The sequence below is a fragment of the Protopterus annectens genome, chromosome 3.part0 (assembly GCF_019279795.1).
Source record: "Protopterus annectens isolate FY-2018-M chromosome 3.part0, PAN1.0, whole genome shotgun sequence".
NCBI lineage: Eukaryota > Metazoa > Chordata > Ceratodontiformes > Protopteridae > Protopterus > Protopterus annectens.
Genome location: NC_056731.1, coordinates 776,021,687 through 776,041,871, shown reverse-complemented (window position 1 = coordinate 776,041,871; position 20,185 = coordinate 776,021,687). Strand labels below are relative to the sequence as shown.

At 42.2% G+C, this 20,185-nt stretch overlaps 1 protein-coding gene across 2 annotated transcripts in view; it reads left to right on the top strand.

The window, feature by feature from the left end:
- Window positions 1-20,185, top strand: part of SDHA (succinate dehydrogenase complex flavoprotein subunit A) — an 803,000-nt gene that overhangs the window by 633,056 nt on the left and 149,759 nt on the right. The window lies entirely within an intron of this gene.

The window sequence follows — 20,185 nt, the reverse complement described above, 5'->3', positions numbered from 1 at the left end:
TTTCATCTTTTGATAAGGAAGTATTGTAGAACTTGGATTATTTCAGCATTTAAACATTATTTACCATGTGTATGACTCTATTTGTGTTTTTAACATCAGATTGCAGTTTTGCTGCAGATCAAGTTATTTTAATGTACTCTGGGGATTTTGCTCTCTTTGACAAAGTATAGTTTAAATCGTCATTAAACATTATTTTTATGGCAGATTAATGTGGTTAAAGTGTGTAGGGCTAATGTTTCACATTGGTTTGCCACGTTGGCTGCTTTGGTGTTTGGACTTTTTATACTGGGGATTTCTGTCAGTTGTGAAATAATTCTGACCACATTTCAAACAGTTTTTGTTTGATTTGTGATACTAGCATAGTTTGGCAGTGCTAGATTATCCAGTACTGTCATTTTATTATTCTGTCTGGTGCTCTCCCCTGACTTGATTGATCCTAACTCTGATGCTTCCACCCCCAACAAAACAAGTTGCACCTAAAATGAAAAAGCAAAATAAAAAATATGCATCATCCTATGGTTTGTGGTCCTCTCTGGGCCACTGCTCAACCCGCAGGCTGCTTATCTTTTGCCATGTCTCCCTCTAGTGTAGCTTTGACAGCCAGTGTGGAATGGAGGTTCAACATGTCCTCCGGGGTAGTTCTAGTACCTGACGCAGGTGTGGGAGAAATAAACCCTTTAGGTACACAAGAAGTCAGGGATGAGACCCTTTGCCAGACATAATACTCTGTCCCCAGATATTTTATCTAGTAGTTAAGGTGACAAGAAAAAGAAACTGAAGTGTCATCATACAGCTGATATTCAGGTTATAGTTGTTTATAAAGCGAATGTGGTTTACTTGACTGAGTGTTCTGCAGACAGCTGATTCTGGTGATTGTGTTCTCATACATGGCTCTAGTACTAGTTTGGCTAGAGAACTTTCTGTTTCAGACAATGGTAATTTCCTTGTTTGCACTATGTCTAGTCACTCTGATTCTTTTAGAAGGTGAACCTGAGCTAAAGTCCAAAGAAATGTTCACTTTTCCTCAGATGATTGCTAGATTTAATAATGAGTTTGCTTGGGAGCACTCAGAAAATACCTGAGAGCTGGGCTTGGGGTATATGGCCTTGTAGATGAGGAAATTCCCAATTCTGTGGCTATCCACCAACCACCACCAGCCTTGGAAGATATTTTTAAAGCTGTCTACAGAAAATGTAGGATCTCCTTGGATATGATAGGTCTCCCTTCTCATTTAATTGCTGACCCAGACGCGGTCTCCTCAGTTACCTGCTCAGATAAGAACTTGACGACTTCTAATCCAATGCCTTATGATAAAGGGGGTTGGAATACGCAAGTTCTTGAGGGCTAAAGGATGTCTCTTGCTAGTAATCTAGCTTTAGAATGTTAAATTATCAAGGCTATATGTGAAAATGTATTTTACAATGTATGTATTGTTCGGATGATTTTGCTGCATCCTTAACCTGCAGAGCCAAGTGTCTTAAATAAATTAAATGTTTTCTAATTTGACTCCTGCTTCAAAACATGCTTTAAGAGATGTGCTTGAATGTGCAGCACAGTCTTGAGAAATTAAAACGGTACGCTTGGTTACATAATCAAGACTTCTCTGGTGATTTAATAGATGGAATTTTCTACTCACCTTTTTAAGTTCTGAATTGGTGTTTGGGCTCTCTGTTACATAGATTCTCAAATAGTGGGAAGATGGAGAGAAATTAATGCATGAGGTGTCCAGGATGTTTCTTGTACTCTTTACTTTAAGGGGCAGAACAAAGAAAAAAATTCCAGGAAAACAAAAGTCAGGAATCCAAAAGAAAATGGCAAGAGGAAAATTCTCTGAAACCAAACAAGATGGGTTCCTGTCTGAAGAAAGTTCAGTCCCCTGCAAAGAAATGATTATGCCGAGCAACCTCTCCTTCCTGCCTTCTTTCTCTCAGCCCTGCAGCCTGGCTGCAAATAGTCTATGACTAATGGGTTCTGAGAGTAATTTATTGAGGATGCACTTAGCAGTGGTTAGAAAATCCTTCCCCTTTCAGAAGAGTTGCCCCACTCCCACCAGACTGCACAAAGCTGTTTCCTACATTGCTTCATCACATGGTAGAAGCAGGGTTCATAGAACCAGTGCCTGAAGTCCACAAAGGCAGAGAATTTTACTCCAGAATCTTTTCTGTACCAAACAAGGAGCACTCCTGGAGACAAGTCCTAGATTTGTTTCTTCTAAACACCTTTGTAAAAGTTGTAGACCACTGTTTCACAGTGACTCTCTAGATCTCAAGAATTATTGTCATATTCCTGTTGCTTTCAGTTTCAGGAAATTTTTGAGAGTTGCTGTGTCTGGCTTACATTATCAGTTTTCTACATTACCCTTAGGGCTATCTATTGTTGCCTATTGCAGAACCCCTAGGCATCTACATTTTTCCTTATTTAGAAGACTTGCTGATTTATGTAGATTCTGTATCCAGGTGCTTGGAGTCCTTAGACAAGGTTGCATCCCTCTTTTCCTATCTAGTCTTTAGACTGAACCTGCAAAAGTCCTTCACACCCTCTCAATGAAATGTTTTCCAAGTGTGTTGGATAGAAACAATAAAAAGCCTTCCTGACAGAAGCCAAAGTTCAGCCTTAGGGCGTTTTCTTGGATTTCTATCTTCTGGACATGGCCTCAGCAAGAGAGGTACTCAAAACTCGAGGTCTCATGGTATCAGATGATTTGCATGATACCACTAACCAGATTTACACTTGAATAACTCATTGTTATTTGAAGAATTGTTGGACTCAGCACATCATTGCTTGGATTTTCGGTACCGGTATTGGGGGTTGTAAAATAGGAACTGCAGTGATGGAGGGATCAACTGCCTAAAAATCCAAGACTCCCTTTTACTCTTCAGACCCCAGGCCAATCTGTCCCGGACTCTTCAGAATTTGTATGAGGAGCAATGTCCATGGGAGTTCAAGTTCAAGACACACAAAGGCACATAAATCTAAAAGAGATGTTGGCAGTAATTCATGCCGTAAAAGTTATTCATTACTTATGGACTCCAGGTCCTCTCATAGTCGTCACAGACAACAGTACTGTAATATGGTACCTGAACAAGAAATGAAGTACGTGGTCATACTCTCTTTACCAGTTGGCATTGGTGGCTTGGGAGCTAGCTGTACAACACACTCTAATCCTTCATGTCTCGTGAATTCCGCCAGAGCAAAACACAATGGTAGCTTAAGCAGATCCTGGACAGACCCACAGGAGGGGAAGCTCTATTCAGAGGTCTTCCAGGACTTATCCAGATGTAGGGAACACCTCAGATTTTCTGTTCACCTTCTTTAAAAACAGACAACTGAAGAAAAAGTCTGTGCAAGACATCATTGCAGTCATACTTGGAAGACAAATGCTCTATCATTCCCATGGTTGAGAATGTTCCTGTGTACATTTTCATCCTTTCCAGTGATTCCCAAGGTACTTCTAAAGATTCAGAAAGAATTACTAAACATCATTATTGTAACCCCTTTTTTGGCCCAGGCAAAGCTGGTTCTTCCTTTTAATGCAGTTGGCCAAGGGGATTTACCTCAAGCTTTCTCTCTGACTGCTCCCACAACATCAGGGGCAGACAGTACACCCCATCTTAGACCTGTTCCAGCTGACAACCAGGATGATTGTATTTTGATAACCTTTTAAGCACATGTTTCATGAGGATGTGCAGCAGGTATTTAAGGAGGCAAGAAAACCTGAAAGTAGAAAATCTTTTTATTTTTTCAAGTGGAAGAGGTTTTCTAGGTGGTGCCTAGCCAGTAACAGAAGTCCCAAAAGAGTTTCAAGCCATGTAGTTTTTAAATATTTGTGTGAGCTACTTAGAGATGGTTTGTGTTATGCTTCTATCAAAGTGCAGGTTGCAGCCTTCTCAACTTGTCTGCCCATGGAGTCCCCCTCATCTCTTTTTGTGGTCAAACAGTTTATGAAAAGAGTGTTGAATGTGATACCCCCTCAAAAGCAAATTCTTCCTTCCTGGCATCTCAACTTTGTTCTTGAAAAATCGATCTTACCTCCTTTTGAACCTGCCTCTGAGGCTAATTTATGATTCATTACTTAGAAGACTGTGTTACTCACTGACTTATGCAAAGCAAGTCTCTGAGCTGTCATGGTGGGCCAACCCTGTCTGATTTTCATTAGGACAGGGTTATTTTACACAGTAATCCATCATTCATGCCTAAAGGTGTTTCTTAATTTACCTCAAGTCAAACCATCAGTCTCCCAGTGTTCTATCCTGATCCAAAAAACAAGGTAGGAAAGCTTCTCCATACCTTGGATGTGCACAGGCAACTCAAGTGCTGTCTTGACAGAACAAAACCCTTTAGAAATGCTGAAAAGCTCTTTGTCTCCTAGAATGGACTAAGAAGTGTCACCCTGTCTCTAAGCAAGCTGTTGCACAATGGTTGTCCTGTGTTGTTTTCTGTTACTCCCACCATGGTAAATCCCTTCCAGGCAAGATTAAGGCTCACTCAGCTGGGGCCTTATCCACTTCAGTGGCATATTGGAAAGGGGTGGACTTTAAAAGCATTCTAGTGGCAGCTACCTGGTCCTCTATTCATACCTTCACAGAGCACTACATATTGGATTCCTCTTCAAGGTCTATAGCAGGCTTTGCTAGGACCATTTTCCAGGGGCTCATGGATCATTATCTTCCCACCTCCCAGGAAGGGTACCACTGTGAGAATCTACCCAAAATGCCCCCTGAGGCAGTGGGAATGAGTACAATTGTGTAAGTCCTATATGCGTGTAACGTTAGATGTTTGATTTCCTCACTGCCTCAGTGACAGCACCCACCCGTTTCTCCCCAGATTGTACATAGTTGAGGTGGGTTTCTACTTTTTTTATTCTGTGTTTTTTGGATTTGTTTTTTATATGATATGATCACTGGCTGTGAATTTATTCTTGCTAGAAGATTCTGGCTTCAGGTACTTTCTTCTCCTTTGCTGGAGTCTAAAAAGCCTGTACACATTTCTTGTCACAGCTGAAGGCTTCCCTCTCATGGTATGCTCAGCCAGTCAGCTGCCACAGGAAGAGAGAGCGTGGAGAATCTGAGCTTTTAAAAGCTGGCTAGTACTGAGTTACCTTGACAGATAACCCAAAATGCCAGTGAAGCAGTGAGGAATTCGGACATCAGCTGTTACAGTTAAATAGGACTTGCTCAACTACATTTTCTTTATGCTTTAAAGATTAAAAAACTACCAAGACCAAATCAGTTTGTTTCTTTGTTGTCTTTCCTTTCTTGTCATGACAATTAAAGCAAATTTAAAACAACTGGCATCCAGCCATTTCTGTTTACATTATCACTTATTCATATTTCCTCCAACATCAAGACTCAGCACGAACAGTACGTTCTGTGTTCCTGTGTCTGGGCCACACATCTTCTGTATCCACATTCTTGTTATGCTGTTAGCAGTGTTTATTCAGCAGTCCCTGTCAAGATAAATGTAATATTTAATTACTTCTAGATTTTCTAATTATTTCTTTTAGAGCACTGTTGTTGTAGTCTTGACTACTGTAACTTCAGCCGCAGAGTCCCTGCATATCCCGCCTGTATTCCAGAGTTTAGTACTTTCCCCCTCAGTGTAGCAAATGCCCTTACTACTGAGATGCCACGGCACTTCCATTTTAAATCCACTTTCTGCTTATGCCATCATAGATCTTTCTTACTGCATTTTGAAGCTAATGCCTAGTGGTACTAGTGTTGAAAATTTGCCTCACTGCATGTTTAAACGTGCTTCTGAGGTCTGGGTCAGATAACTACCCACTTGGTGAACCATTCTTATGTCTTCACTATTGTAAAGTTGTTGCTGTATGCTGTTAGTTGCTTAATTTTTAGGTAGTGGAACGTTGGCCTTTTTGGCATTCAGAAAAGGGTAGCCGCTTCTGTGAAGGGTAGATTTCCTCATAAAGCTTTCCACAGCCATTGTATTTTCTATCCTCCCCACCCTGACCACGATATCCAGGAATGTTGTTTATCAGGGGTTCCCCATGCAAAGTAGGCAGTGTTCCCTGCAATACTATTTTGTTTGGAAGGGATTTGAGGCCTTTGCCTGGTCTGGATGAAGTCTGTAAGATGGAGATGCGAGTGATGCGACTTAGCTGTCCTGAAGTTCCAGGTTGGTCTGAGAGTGCTAGTTCCATTGAAGATCTTTTGCAACTCCCTACATAGGCTGTACAGCTACTCATTCTCGGGTTTCTGACAGTGAACGTTTGGAACCTACCATGCCTGTGGACACTAGTGTATTTGGCCAGAATAAAAGACAGGATTTGGTTTTCACAGATGGACAGTCCCAGATGCATGTGGTTGAATCTTGCTTGGTTTTATCAGAAGAGAAGAAAAGGGCTCCCTAGTCTTGCTAGAAAGGATGTTGTGGGTCGCATAGTGGAAGTCCAGCAGTCCCCTACTGAAGCCCAGACTTTCAGAGTAGCCATCTCTTAAAAAGTCCCAGTACATGGAACACCATCACACGCTCCCCTTGGCTCCAAACAGATGTCTACGAATTGGCCCTCTGCTCTTCCATTTCTACCCCAGGCTGTACAAGAACAAAAACTTTGCAGAACCTTCAGCCAGTCAGGAGCTAAACCCTCACTGTGTGGGATTTCCCTCTATTAAGAGGAAGAGGAACCCTTTACATACTCAGTCTGAAGAACCCTAAGAAAGTGGGCATGAGGAGCCAAGTCTAGTCCTCCTCAATACCCCCCCGGGATATGATACAGACAGAAGATGCCATCTTCTCTGAGTCCACCTCACAGGAGATCTCATTTGGAGAAAATCCGTACTAGGATGAAGAAACATTTCATATGAGATTGGAAGGAGACCTGAGAAGCACAAAAGAGAGCTTTGACTTCAGCTTGGGAAAGCTTGCTCACTCTGCTACAGACTTCTGTGAGGGAATGGATATATATATATATATATATATATATATGTGTGTGTATTTCTTACTTGTATCGTTTTATTGTATTTTGTATCATTTTACTGCTTTTTTCTTTTCTGTATGGTGTGATTTATTTTCATAGCATTGTTTTTTAATTGCATTCTGCGTTCTATTGCATAATTAAACTTAAGAAAAAAAGCAAAGCTGTCTCTTTTGTGATTCAAACAGAAATTAGATTTTTCCATCCATGGTGGTGTGTTCTTAAATTTGCTCTCTCTGTAGTTGCCCACCCCTTATGTTAATTTGACCACATAATTCCTTCTTTCTCCTCTTTCACTGGTTATTGTCAGTAAGCAAAAAGTTATTTTGAGAAGTGTACTCCCCATTATGCTATTTAAATGTATTGCCCTCCCACTGTATTCATAGAGACAGAATAGTGTGTGCAACCCCCCCCCCCCATCTAATCCATCTTGCTTTTTTTTTTTTGTTTTGTTTAATTAGTGGTTCTCAAAGCTCAAGTTATCCCATAAGTCATATTTAACTAAACTACCTAGTGCATAAGATGTACAAGACATGTATTTACATAATTGTCACTGGAGGCAAAGCTCTCACATAAAAGCACTCCCAATTTCAGTCAGGTTGTTAGTAATGCACATGCTGTACCTATAACACACAGCATAAACCAGACGCACAGACTAACGTGTGATGAGGCACTTAAATGTAACCTTCCTAAACCATAAAGACCTCCTATACAAAGCATACAGCAAATCCCCACATCAGCCCCAAGTGCCCTGTTTCAAAACACCCAAATCAACGTATACAGCCTCACCTCATGGTGCATGTACTTCTAAGCCCTTAAGGCAAGCCACCACAGAAGCCAGTATTCTGGTCATTGGAGACTCCATTGTGAGAAGCACTGATGTCACTCTCACCAGTCTGAGTAAGGAGAAAGTTGCAGTCGGTTACTTAATAGGACTCAGGATCTGCCATATTTTGCATGCACTCAGGTCAATGGACCACAAGTACTAGTATGTTTCAGTCATAGTTCATGTGAGTATAAGTGATCCGAGATGTACTGCCCTAGACTATATGAAGTGAAACATCATGGCGCGCTCAGAATGCGTCTCCCACTGTGCAGCAGCATTTTACCTTCTTCAAAGTTGATGCCTCAATATGAACAGAAGATAACTGACTTTAATAATTGGCTTATTTTCTGGTGTCCTCCTAAAGGAGTGCAATATTTGTCAGCATGGAACGTGACTGCCAACAGACCACATTGCTTTGCCAGGGATAATCTGCACCTCTCCCGTCTAGGCTTTTAAATGTTAGCTAAAACATTGTACTCTCCAATAGTGCCTTTTTTGGGCAATGCCAACTTATAGTCCTTTCGACATAGCAAATCAAAACCAAAAAATCTAAAGATATTTCTTCTCAAAGCCAGGAGTCTTATAAAAAAAAACTCCACTCCCTACAGGCTCTCCTTACTCTAGAGAATGTTGACATTTGTGCAGTCACTGAGACATGGTTTAAAGCTGTGGAGAGCAGCCCACCAGTGCACCATGTACGACACAGGCAGATACTAAACGTGGAAGTGTCTTGATTTTTATCAAAAATTACCTCAAAGCTGGACAAACAGGAAGATGCACTTGAGCTTCTCCATGTTCAAATCACCATAGGCAAAATCCCATACTAGTAGGTCCCGTCTCTGACCCTGGAAACCCATAACACATATTTAAGCTTACTGGAGACTCTTGCCGTCATGGGTGACATGACATCAAATGAGCAGTTTGTAAATACAACTCCCTTGACCTGATTGTCAATACGCTGACTGGGTCTGGTCTTTACTATTACAGGAGAGTGCTGCACACACCATCTGATATAATGTCCTGTCTGGTAAGGTCAGACCACAGAACAGCTTTCTTTGAAGTAAAAATAAAACCTGGAACCCCAGCTTACCCTCGAACATTCATGAACTACTTTAAGGCTAACTGGCAAAATTTCAAGCTTTCTGTAAAGCCTGAGAATGATGATACCTATGTGGAACTGTTCACAGAAACCCTGTACAGGCATATTAATAGCTGCATAGAGGCAGCTGTACCCTCAAGGAATAAGTACAGGACTAAAGCAAAAAACAAGCCACCTTGGTGTAATCATGTCATCAGTAGGCTGTATAACAGAAGTCAGTAAACTGTGGCAAAAAATAGGAAGTGTAGCATTCAGCAGGATAAAAGCAACGCTCATCAAACTATTTATTTATTTTATTTGTTTATTTTATTTTACGTTTGTTGACCGGGCTGGTCTAACTGGATACATGTCCATTTTCAGTAGAGGCCCTGGGAGAAAAGCTCCAAGATTAAACTAATGTAACGAATAAAAAGTAATACAGCAACATAAACTAATGCATGTTGAAAACACAAATGCAGTAAAGCTGCAGACTAACATGGTAGAAACCAGCATGAAGGAGTAAAGGCACATGATGCTAAAAATGATTAAATACAATATTGCTGTAGGCTAGCATAGAAGGAACCTAACATCAATAGAAAAACATGAATGCAGGTTTTGGCAATGCAGTAGTTCTAGAAGCATGTATCTGAGGTATATAGTTTGACATTTGTTTTACAGAAGAGTAAGTAAGAGTTGAAAGGCTCTAGCTAATTATTATGCCTGTTCAGAAATGTACACATATATAACGTAGTTGGCATATATACAAAACTGAAATGAAAGTGCCAGGAGCAGGAGTAGGGTTCAGAAATGTACCATAAGTTTCATATAAAAAGAAAGAAAAAATAAACTAGAATATTAACTGAGAGGAGGCTTTATTAACCCTCTAGTGGGTTATAGGAAGGGGGAAATGCAGTTTACTATACAGTTTGTGTTAATCGGGGTTAGTACATGGGTATAGCCATTGTGCTTTAAGGTGTAATTTTAGTTGATGCTTGAAGAGTGATAATGATGAAAGTAATTGTAGGTTGCTGGGGAGTCTGTTCCAAATCTTACCCACGGAATTAGAGAAGAGGGAGTCCCCTGCTTTATTAAGGGATTTCTGGATGGTTACTTGTAATTTATTTGCTGAGCGAAGGGTAGTAAGATTTCTATATGGAGAGATTATGCTACTGAGAATAGGAGTATTGTTGGTATAAAGAGAATCTTATGGGTAATAGTAAGTTGCTGAAATAGTAGCTGGTTTTGGAGTTCTAGCCATCCTAGCTAGCTGTTTGAGATTTTTACAGTGATGGGTTCTATATGGTGAGCCCGTGGCAAATCTGGCAATGTTGTTATAGGAAGTTTCCAATTTGTTTAGGTTAGTTTTGGAAAGATTAGTATAAGTAGATGAAGCATAGAGGAGGGTAGAGATCAGGTGGGTATGGGCGATGGTGTTTTTGGCTTCAGGGGTAAGGAAGGATTTTATCCTATAAAGTGAGCCAAGTTTTCTGTTAACAGTTTTAATAGTGTTAATGTGTGTGTCAAAGTGAAGATTTTGATCAATTATTACGCCTAAAAGCTTGTGTGATCAGGTCAGGTGCAATTATAGTACCATTGCTAGATTTAACAGTAAGATCAATGGGGGGACGTCAGTGTGGGAGTAAATATCAGTAATTTAGTTTTTTTGGCGTTTAGTAGGAGGCAATGTTGCAATAACCATTTTTCATCTGAGTTAAATACTGTCTGGGTAGTGGTTTGAGCTCAGCAGATGAGGTGGCAGAACACACTAGTGTGGAATCGTCTGCATATTGTATGCAGGTGGCTTGAGGAATATTTAGCTTTAGGTCGTTGATGAAAATAGAGAAAAGGAGAGAGGTCCCAGGATGGAGCCTTGTGGGACCCCAACACTAATAGGAAGAAGAGTAGAAAGGTTATTGTCCCAGAGAACAGCTTGCTGTCTGTTTTCTAAGTAGGACTTGAACCACTGTAGTGCCTGTGTGTTGAGTGAGAATTGTTGTAGTATATCTAGTAGTAATTGATGGTTCAGCATATCAAAGGCTTTTGATAGGTCTATGAAGAGTGTAGTGGGGAGCCTGTTGTTGTTGCGATGCTTATTGATGCAGTCAGAGAAGGATAGTAGGGCAGTAGTTGTACTATGGAAAGGCCTAAAACCATGCTGACAGTCTGATAGAAGGTTATTTTGAAGAAGGTGATCAAGTAGCTGGTGGTGGATACATTTTTCCATTATTTTGGCTAGGGGGGAGAGTAGGGCTATGGGGCGATAGTTAGATATTTCGGTTGAGTTACCACCCTTATGAAAAGGAATTGTATGAGAGATTTTCCAGAGAGATAGGATGGAACCTTCAGTAATGGGTTCTGTTGATTAGTATGGAAATAGGAAAGTACTTTTGCTGCGATTTGCTGTTAGATCAGCAGATGGGGTACATGGTTTAAGTGTAGTCAGTAGGGTAAAGATGAAGGATGTAGGGACTGGATTTAATTGAATGGTAGGGGGTTTGCTAGTCATGGGGAATGTGAGGGTTGAGGTGACAGGAGGTAGAATATTAGCAAGTGATTGTACAGTTTCTGTAAAAAAAGGTATTGAAGGTGTCAGCAATCTCCTTAGGAGTGCTTAAGGAAAGTCCTAAAGGAGTTGGTGTCTTGGAGTGGCCTGGGTGTAAAAGTCTATTAATAGCTGTCCAGAAAGTTTGTGGGGTTTGTTGATGCTTGTCTTGGAGTTTAAAGACAAGCATCATTTAATTGGAGATTAAAAAGTTTTTTTTAATCAAGGAGTATTGATTTTTTTGTGGCATTTCTATAGTGTTTGTAGTTCTGGTGATCGGTTGGATTTTTAGTATTTCTCCATTTAGACCAGATCTTATTTCTTAATAGGATTTTGTCTGGTCTCTTTAGTGAGCCATGGTGCAGCTTTATTTCCGGTTCTTATGGATCGACTAGGGGCATGGTATTCCAGTATTTGTAAGAATTTGGAGTTAAAATAGGATACTGCTTCCTCAAGGAAAAGTTGTTTTAAGGGACACCAGTCACAGGCTTGTAGCTCAGCTTGGAAACTTACAGCATTAAAGTGTTTTTTGTTTCGTGTAGTTTTAAGGATGGTTTGGTTAGGGAAGAAGGTTTTTTGCCTAATTATATAAGTAAGGAAGTGGTCGCTAATATCAGGAACGGTAACTGCTATATAAGTAAGGGGATGTTTTTTTACTAGGATCCAATCTAAGTTACTCTCTTTGCTACTGGATTTATGGATTCTGGTTGGGGTGGTGATAAATTGAGAAAAGCCATACAGGTTTATATGGACTTGAAGGTTTGTTAGAGGTACAGCAATTCCAGTCTATATTGAAGTCACCAAGTACTATGGTTTCTTGGGGGAGGGAAGAAGAGAGCCAGCAGAGGATATTTTCAAGGGTGTTGATGTTATTGCCTGGAGGTAGGTAAGAGCAAATTATGTAAATAAATTTGCTGGTATTGAGCTGAAGTTTAGAGATAGGGATTTCTACATGATTATCTAAAGGTATATGTAAGTCCACTGAAGACACATTTAGCTCAGATTTATACAGATGGCCCACCCTTGTGCAGAGGGATGACAGGTACAATCCTATACTTGTAAGTTACAAACTTACAAACAACTTGGGACAGCTAGTCTACCAAAAACAAATCTGAGTTAAATTTGGCCTCCCAGGCCAAGGACAACCACAAGTTATTCTCTGGCTATGTCCGCAACTTCACAGACAATACACAATTCTCTGCAGAGCTCATTAGTAATGGTGCCACCTATACTGAGGCAGAAGATTAGTAATCATACTAACAAATGAATTTAGCTCTGATTTTTCCACTATCATGCCCCCAGCCTTCCCTAAGGAAATACCAGAAATATAACTCCCCCAACTGTCGCTAGGGAATCAGGTCCTCAATGCTGTCTCTAAGGCCGAGAATGCTGCATTGCTGAGCACTGATAGTATCCCAGGCTGCCTTTTAAATAGCATGAAATATGATCTGTCAGGCCATCTAGGATCACTGTTTAACAGTAGCCTTCAAACGGGCTTTGTAACTTACAAGTGTAGAATTGTACCTGTCATCCCTCTGCACAAGGGTGGGCCCATCTACAGACCATGAAAATACAGATCCATAAGTTTCACTCATATCATATACAAAGCCATGGAATGAATTATCATGGAAATGATCAGTGATTATAAGAAATCTCCAGACACTGGACCCAACCCAGTTTGATTTTGTCAAAGGCAAGTCATGCATACTCAGCCTAGTGGACGACTTTGAGAAGGTCACCAAAGTAATACATGAGGAGAGAATGGTTCACACTATCTATCTTGACCTGGCTAAGGCATTTGACATAGTACTCCACTTGGGCATTGTTGACAAACTCAAGAGGTTGGATATAAACCCTTATGTCACCTGGTAGACAGCCAGCCTGCTCACAGACCGGAACCAGGAAGTTAGAATCAGATAGTCCACCTCTACAAAGAAGCTGGTCACTAGGCATCAGTCTTGAGACAGCTTTTTTTTTTTTTTTTTTTTTTTTGTTAGTATCTACTTTTCTGAAGTCAAGAACATCAAGGGCCTCTGGCTGACCAGATTTGCAGATTATTGCAAATTAGAAGCAGTCAGAACCCTTCACCGACACTGATGTTCTCCAAGAAGTGCTGACACAGACAAGTAACAGGTGTCAGAGCCATGTATTAAAACTAAATGCTAGGAAGTCATATGATCATAGGTTATTAGGCTATCGACCCAGAGGTCATTTCAAGCCTAGTTATTTCATCCCAATGTAGATACTGTAATCAGTACCCTGGATTGTATTTATTAATGACTGCCCATGTCCAGGAGGGTTCTGGGCAATATCCCGGGTAAGAATTTGTGGTGCCCCGTCCACTCATCCAGGTTCCTTTTGCACAGTGTGATAGAGGTGCTCTGTTTCACATGAACTGGTAGCCAATTCCAAAGAAGCAGCAGTCAATGGGAGACAAATCTTTCCCTTCAGCACATCCTATTCAAGTTGCAGGCCATATTTAGGTCCCTGGAATGGGTGGCTCTAGTCGTGTTTGATTTACGGATGTGCAGCAAATTCATTAGTTTTGGGTCGGAGATTGCTCTGTAAGTCAGGCATAAGTCTTCCCTAAGAAGTCTATTATAAGATACCAAGTATAGTGACAAGGACTTTAGTCAGCCTGTGTAAGGCATGTGCTGGAGTCCATTGTTTTTCTTAGAAACCTCTGAGGTTTCTCCAGTTGCTGCAGGTGCTTTATACGGTACATGTCAAAAGGGAAGTTATACTCAAATTATGGGCCTGATTAGTGACTAGTATAGAGGAGTTATAACCTCCATTGCTCTAGAGGCGATGCCTTTGCTAATCAAGTGTGCTACATAGAAAGACTTCCTTATTACAGTAGACACATGGTGGTCAAAGTTAAAGTCACAGTTTACTTGTGATCCCAGATCTCTTACCACGTTGTAGGTACTTAGGGTGTTGTTAATTTGATAGTGTGAAGGGACATTGTTTTTACCAAAGGGAATGATGATGCATTAATTTGCATTCAGTTTGAGACCATGACTAAGACACCAGTCATTGGTCTGCGTAAGGCCCTTCTGAAGTATACTGACATCATTTGGGGATTCGGTGATTGCACCCAGTTTGCAGTCATGTGCACACTTGGTCAGCCACAGCCCCTCAGTTTTGGCCTGAACATCTGAGAAGTTTATACCAAACAGTAGGGGCCCAGCACTGACCCTTGTGGCACCTTGCTGATGACAGGTCTGATGGTTGATTTGGAGTCGCCCACTTTAATACTGTGTGACCGGTTTGTGAGACAGTTGGCAATCATCTTACAACCAAGGGGTTTACATTCAGTTTGCTAAGTTTATCTGTAATGCCTGAGTGTGGGATTGTACCAAAGGCCTATGCCAAGTTGAGGTATGCTGTGTGCACAGATTTCCCCTCGTCAATGGCTCTAGTCACATTTTCAAAGAAATCTACCAAATTTAACAGGCAGGATCTGCCCTTGACAAAGTCAAATGGAGTCGGAACCAGGGTTTGGAGGTCACTTGCATCTTTATTTATGAGGTCCAAGATAACATTCCATAGCTTTACAGATGAGGCTGGTCAGACTTATGGGTCTTTAATTCCCTGGTTCTGTTGCTAAGCCGAGTTTGTGGAGGGGAATAACTGTTGCTGTTCTCCATTCCGCACGAACAAAGCCAGTGGTTAGGCTATGATTGAATAGGGTACTTGATGGTGATGCTAGTTCATGTTTTAATTTGATGTTCATCGTGCATACAGCTGCAGTCATAACAGATGGATTCTCCTGCCGTCAGGCGGGTCCTCGGTCGGCCGAATTCCAAAGTCTAGGTCCGGCGTCGGTTGTCGTCGCTTCTTCCCTGACGTCAGTGCGACAGGGGTATAAAGGAACCAGCCGACGCCATTTTCTTCAGTCTTTCTTGCCACGCGGTGCCCGAAGCAGAAGCAGTTTGCAAGTGCCGGTCGGCCAGCTCCTGAAATTACGAAAATTTTGAAACCGAAGTGTTCTTGAAAGCTAAGTACTCCGTTGGGGAATCTTTTCTTGCCTCAAACCGATGTCAGACAAAGTTAATAATTGTATTTCATGTGGGAAGCAAATACCGCATAAGGATTTCCATTCCCTCTGTATTCCTTGTTTACGCCCAGACCACGACGTCTCGGTCTGTCGCTTTTGTGCTACATTCAACAAACGCACCATTAAGCGTCGGGCGGAGTTTGCCCAGCATTATTTTGGCAAAACATTTAACTATATTATGTCGGCAGATACTCCGACTCCAGTTTTGTCTAAAAAGCGTAAAGATAAGGACCGACACACGAGGTCCGCGGCCTGTACTGACACCACGCCAAAGCCGACTACACGTGGTCCGGTTCTCAGTGAGGCGCCTACGCAGCCCCTAACTACCGACGACACTTCATTAGCGGTGTCTCCTGTGCCCGAGGTCGCAGGCTCCTCGGCCCACACCCCGACTACAGATATCGAAGCCACTCTTGGCGTTGAATCTCAAAATGTGGACAGGTCTACCTCCTTTCAAGGTGTCTTCAGACCTTCCTCTTCTTTTTCCATCAAGGCTTTTACTAAGTCTAAAGTAGCCATGCATTCTAAGAGGCAAGCTACACAGGGCCCATTCTCCAGGCCCCATGCCTAAAAAAACAGATGCTTAAAATGGCTGAGGATTTAATTACTCTTATCAGGGGTTCTCAACCCCCTCCGGACAAAAGGCCCAGAGTGGAGGAAGAATCCCCCTCCTCTGATCAGGGCTCCATTATTTCAGAGCACTCTGATGATCAGGAACATTCTTACTCCCCTTTTGAAGACTCAGATGCAGAGGAGTCCATTCCTTCTGTATCCCCCCCAGAGGATTACTCATTTGGGGAAACTTTGCATACCTTAAGGGAACACTTCCACTGGGAAGGCCAAGATTATTCAGATTCCAAGAAAAGACTAAGGGAATTTCTCTTGCTACCTCAGCACAGGCCTCTAGCTATACCTCCTGTCTTGGACATCTTAGATGATGCCTACTTGGAGGCCTGCCTTAACCCGGATTCTCTACCTCCAGCCCCAGTTAAGCCTGACCGGTACTACAGGGTTCCTGACTCGCACCAATTTCTATACAAAAGCCATTCGGCTGACCCAGAAACCATCTCTCAGGGCCCCAAGGGAATTAAGGCCTCCACTGCTAAAAATCCATTACCTTCCGAGAGAGATTCCAGATCCTTAGAAAGGTGGGGGGAAAAGGTATGTACCTCGGCTACCTTAACCATGAGGGCATTAAACTGTCAGTTCCATATGCTAAAATACCAACAGTTTTTGTTATCACAATTGAAAAGTAAAATGTCACAACCTGAACAACCAGACTTGAAGGAGTTGCAGGATTTGATGCATAGTGCAGAACAAGTGGGTAAGCATACCTTACAATGTGGTTTTGATGCTCTAGAGGCCTCATGTAGAGCTGCTGTTACAGGATCAGTCATACGTAGACATGCCTGGCTCAAGGAACAAACCTTGCCAGATCATGTCAAAGCAAAATTACTAGATGCCCCTCTACAAAAGGATGCATTATTTGGTGCTAATGCTGAGGAGGTATTAAGGAAAATGGAGGAAAAGGCTAAATCAATGCAAACTGTGAAAGATTTTCTACAGGTACAACCCCCACGTTTCAGTAGAAATTGGCCTTCCAAAAATTGATCCTTTCCAGCCACGGACAGACCCCAAAGAGGTAGATACAGGTGCCCGAGGGGCAGAGGACAATCCCAAGGATCGTTTAGAGGCAGACAATGGCAAGCTCCTACACAGAGGTGGTGAGGATAACTCGCAACCATTCAGAAAGCAAGCCCAATGACTTTCCCCTTCGCATGCCAAGCAAGACTCAAATGGCAGCACCCTTAGGAGGAAAACTGGCATTATTTTCAAAAAATTGGCATATTGTCACAAAAGACAAATGGATCCTGGACATTATAAACAGAGGCTACAGATTCCATTTTCACACCCTTCCAAAAATGAGAGCCATGCCAAACCTGCCACACAATCAAAGGGCAGAGGCACAAAGGCAAATTACAGATCTCATAGACATGAAAGCTATTCAAGAGGTACCTACGCACGAACAAGGTCAAGGTTTTTATTCCAGACTATTCCTGGTACCAAGGAAGGGAAAAGATTGGAGACCTATTTTGGACCTATCCATCCTAAACACATTTCTACTCGTACCAAAATTCAAGATGCTCACTCTGCAGCAGCTTCTTCCCATGCTGGGCAAGGAGTCTTGGCTGGTAACATTGGACCTCAAGGAGGCATACCTGCATGTCCCAATCAGACAAAATTGCAGAAGATACCTCAGATTTCTTGCAGGTTCAACCCATTATCAATTCTCTGCATTGCCCTTTGGCTTATCTACTGCGCCCAGAGTATTCTCGAAATGCCTGGCATCAGTAATTGCCTACTGCAGACTTCAAGGGATACAAATATACCCCTATTTGGACGACTGCCTGATCCAAGCGGACAGCAAGCACATTCTTCTGAAACATCTGGCTTATGTAATAATGTTGTTGAACTCTCTGGGATACACAGTCAACAAAAAGAAATCAAGACTAATACCCTCTCGGAAGATAATTTTCCTGGGTGCCAACTTGGACACAAACACCCAGATGGCCTACCTCACGCCAGAGAAGCAGGGGCAATTAACTCAATACTTCAGAGCACTAGCAAATTGCACCAGGCTAACTGCAAGGAAAATCCTGCAGGCTCTGGGATTCATGGCATCTTGCATCTTACTAATCCCATGTGCAAAGCTGCATATGAGGAAACTTCAGTGGTACCTGAAAAACCTATGGTCTCAACACAACCACAGTTTGGAAACAATAATACCACTAATTCCATGTCTTCAAAAGGAATTTCTGTGGTGGGCTCAAGCATGCCAAACAAACACAGGTCTTCCATTCAGCAAGCCTCAAGCAAATCAAGTCATCACAACAGACGCCTCAGACTACGCCTGGGGGGCGCACATGACAGATCGGTGCATTCAGGGCAAATGGTCCCAAAAAGAAAAGCACCTTCACATCAATCAAAAGGAAATGCTAGCAGTAATAAATGCTATTTTAGCTTTCAAAGACCTTCTGCAACCAGGCCAACTATTGATAAGAACAGACAACACCCACAGTTATGTGGTACATAAACAAACAGGGAGGAACACATTCATACCCCCTATGCAGACTGGTCATGTCACTTTGGAACATGGCCATGGACTTAAAGAATCGAACTACAAGCACAGTACTTGCCAGGCAAGGAAAACACGCTGGCAGACAACCTAAGCAGAAATATGACAGATCCACACGAATGGAAGTTGCATCCAAAATTTTTTACAGAGATAATCCAAGCATAGGGAAGTCCAGACATAGATCTCTTTGCCTCCCACAAAAATCACCAATTGACAAAATTCTGCTCAAGGATTTTACACCCAAAGGCCTGGAGAGTGGACGCTCTCTCTTTCAGTTGGACATCAATGACAGTTTATGCCTTCCCACCTCTTCCTCTGCTGCCCAAAGTTCTATTGAAAACCAGAGCAGACAGACCAAAGATGATTCTCATTGCTCCAGACTGGCCAAGACAACACTGGTACCCACTCCTGAGGAGCCTGACGCATTCCCCACCATGGACCTTGCCTCTAATGCCTCTTCTCCTGACTCAGCACAGCTTCAAAACTCTTCACAGCCAGCTAAAAACACTCAATCTAGCCGCATGGAAGATTCCTTAGCATCACAGCAGACCCTACTCTCCAAGGAGGTGCAGGATGTCATTGTGGAGGCCAGAAGGCCGTCAACTAGAAAAGCTTACTCCACAAAATGGAAACGGTTTTGTGTCTGGAATGAGAAAAAGGGCCAGGATCCTGGAAAACTGATTCTACCTCAAATACTACAGTATCTAGCTGAGCTGCTAAGCAGTGGACTTTCATTCTCCTCCATCAAAATCCATGCCTCTGCCATTTCTGCAGAATACAACACTGATCCACCCTTATTCTCTCACCCTCTCTTAAGACAGTTCCTCAGAGGGGCTAAGAATCTAAAACCCCCAAGGAAACAACCAATACCTGCTTGGGATCTCAATTTCATTCTGGAAAAACTGACCTTGCCTCCCTTTGAGCCAGCTGCCTCATCAGATTTGCAATATTTGTCCTGGAAAACAGCTTTCCTTCTGGCTATTACCTCAGCTCATAGAGTTTCAGAACTACAAGCTCTCATGGCTGTGCAGCCTTTTGTCATCTTCCATCAGGACAGAGTTTCCTTACGAACCAATCCGTCCTTTATGCCAAAAGTGGTATCCAGGGTAGCTTTGAATCAGGCCATACACTTACCTACCTTTTATCCTAATCCTCAAAACAAAGGGGAGAGATTACTACATTCCTTGGACATCCACAGACAACTGCATTATTATTTGGACAGAACAAAGCCTTTCAGAAAATCAGAACAGCTCTTTGTGTCCTATGCTACAGGAGCTCAAGGAAAGCCAATTTCCAAACAGACAATCTCAAAATGGATAGCCCACTGCATACGCTTTTGCTATTCTTTTCATGGCAAAACTGTACCTACAGGCATCAGATCTCACTCCACAAGGGCCACAGCTACCTCTGCAGCTTTCCTCAGAGGAGTTCCTACCAAAGATATTTTGGAAGCAGCCACTTGGAGTTCTGTGCACACCTTTTCCAAGCACTACCACCTACCATTATACTCCAAAACTAGAGCAGGCTTTGCCACTGCAGTCTTGCAGGGCATCCTGGCTCCTCCTAGTTCCACCTAGTGCCTACCACCCCTTCTTAGCTTTGGGATTCTACC